Genomic DNA, 2,611 nt, shown 5'->3' with positions numbered 1-2,611 from the left:
GGCGCTCTCACAAATGATTTTATCTCCCTCCCCCCAATTTGAACCTAGAGAGTGTTTACTTCCTGTCAAACCCCAGGGACCTGCTGATTTTTCCCATTACTGCAAATTGCTGCTCTTGGGTGCTTTGCATTTGTTATTAAGATGCAATCAGGGATTCCTAACTGATTAACAGCCTCACCCCTCAGCCTCCAATGCTCACACCTGACTTGGAGGCAACATCAGTGGAAAGCAAAATCCCCTGGCTGCTGGGTATCTGGGGCTCTCTATACAGTCAGGGGCTAATGGGTGAGGTGGGCAGCTGGTGGGAGCCGGGAGGGCATCAGGATGGAGCAAAGAGATGCTGGGCTCCTGCATGAATCTGGGGTAGGCTGAGAAGGAACTTGGTGTCTCTCAAGTTCCTGGGAATTGCGGTGGTGTCGGGCCGTGTGACAGGCCTCTGGAATGATGATGGCTGATGGCTGTGACGGCCTGCCCAATGAGGCAGAGGCCAGCCTGAGCTGGGCCTTCCGGACGAATAAGCACAGAGCGTCTCTTAAGGCTGAGTGGCAGGATGATGAGCACGCGAGTGACGGCCTGCCTAGAATCATATGTCAGTCAGCGTGCTCCAGAACAGCTCCAAGCGCTGCCACGGAGGCAACCCCAACCTCCCCTCCCTACCTGAGGACCCATTCTCCTCTCCCCACCCACCCGTCAAAACGGCTCAGCCCCTTCTGCAATTTTGTTCATGCTCGAAGCCAACAAAATGCACACAAATGCATGTCTATGCACTTCCAGTGGCTTCTGAGCATACACACACAAAAAGCTCGCTTTCTTAAGGATATCTTTTTCAAGTGTCTTCGTTTTTATTAAACAAGTGTCTTGGTCCTTGTCCATCCTGAAGGTTCACTGTTGCATGGGAAAAAGAAGGGCCCAGGAAGATCACGGACACAGACATCTGACTGAATCACCGAGAAGGAAAAGGGTGACAGGATTGGGGAAGCCCAGCACCATAGCATCACAGATCCAAGCAAAGCTTCTGAACTCTATTGCTGCTCACACAAGTCAAAGCTATGTGAGGGGTCTTGCAGCCAATGGGACAATGGGCCTATGTCACCTGATTTTCATTAGAATGTGTTTTTGGAACAAAACACAGAGAATAGGGAAAATAACAGGGAGGTGGGATTTTCATACCACTGCAAATACCAGACGTGAAAAGAGACAGACAATCCTGGGTTCAAGTCCTACTTGTTCCATTCACTACCTCTGTTATATGAGCCTGTTTGCCCACTTTAAAAATAGAAATAATAAATCTGTCTCATCGGGTTGTTATGAGGGATTATGTACAAAGTACATGGGATATGTTTTTTTTTTTTTTTTTTTTTTTTAGTTCGTTTTTTTTTTTTTTTCTTTAAATCAAATTATTTTTGGCATCATTTAAAGACCAAAATGAAACCTTCCTGAAGACCAGAAAGGATTATGACTATCTTATCCTCCCATGGAGAAAAAAGTTCAGTTATTTAACTCCAGAGTTGCATTGTCCTATCCTCCCTACTAATTATATCACTTTTTCCTGGCATTCTACTTAGACAGCCCAACGCTGACAAAAGCAGAGCCCTGACCTAGGACCTTCCCTGGCTATTCAGGGATCCCTCTTGGAAACAACTGTAAAAGCGGGTTGTAAGGTCAATGAAAGAGAGAGCAGAAAGATCACTGTCTTTGGCATGAGAAAGTATCTCAGAATGTGTTTAAGGAGAAAGATAGAGGATGGGAACTGGGTCAAGCAGAAAGAAACTTTATGAAAGAACTTTCCAAGGCATGTACATGGTAAATGGGCTACAAGTATGCCAACAGGCATCATTCACTTGGGGCAACTGGAGTCCCTGGATCTTTTCCAGGTGTAGGCTGTGGGGCATAGGGAAAAAAGGCCTAATGATCATGGAATCGAAGTCCCAAATTATAATTAATCCCAGAAGGAGAGGAGAAAGAGAATGAAACAGAGGCAAAATTGGAAGAGATAATAGCCGAGAATTTCCTTTAGCTGAAAAAAGATATCCAGCCACAGATTTTAGAAGCTTAGGATAAATACAAGGTAAATGAATCTAGGTAGATGATGATCTGATATATCACTGCTGAGAAGAAAGACAAAGAAAATTTTAAAAGTAGCCAATAAAAAAAAAAAAAAGACATAATATTGTTAAAGGAACAAAGTAAGACTAATGCCTGACTTCTCCAAAGAAATCGTAGAATTCAGAAGATAAAAATAGGTCTTTAAAATTCCATAATGATAGTGGGAAATTTTAACAGTGTAAGTAAATGACAAATAAGCAATCAAAAGTTAACAAGTCTACAGAACATCTGACCAACAGGTCTAGCAATCTGACCTATTAACGCGCAGAAAAGGGGCATCCAAGTGCAGAGCACGCATTCTTTTCTAGTGCATATGCAACATTTTCCAAAAGGGATTATGAGTTGGGTCATAAAGCAAGTTTCAACAAACTTTAAAATATCAAAATTATAATCTTTGGCTATAGTAGAATTAAGCTAGAAATCAATAATAAAAATGAATAAAATAATAAAATATGGCCTATTAACATGTCTGTTTATAGAAAGCATAAAACCTCAAACGCATATA

Source organism: Pteropus vampyrus, unplaced genomic scaffold, assembly GCF_000151845.1.
Source record: "Pteropus vampyrus isolate Shadow unplaced genomic scaffold, Pvam_2.0 Scaffold80, whole genome shotgun sequence".
NCBI classification, from domain to species: domain Eukaryota; kingdom Metazoa; phylum Chordata; class Mammalia; order Chiroptera; family Pteropodidae; genus Pteropus; species Pteropus vampyrus.
Note: the sequence above shows the minus strand (reverse complement) of the source record.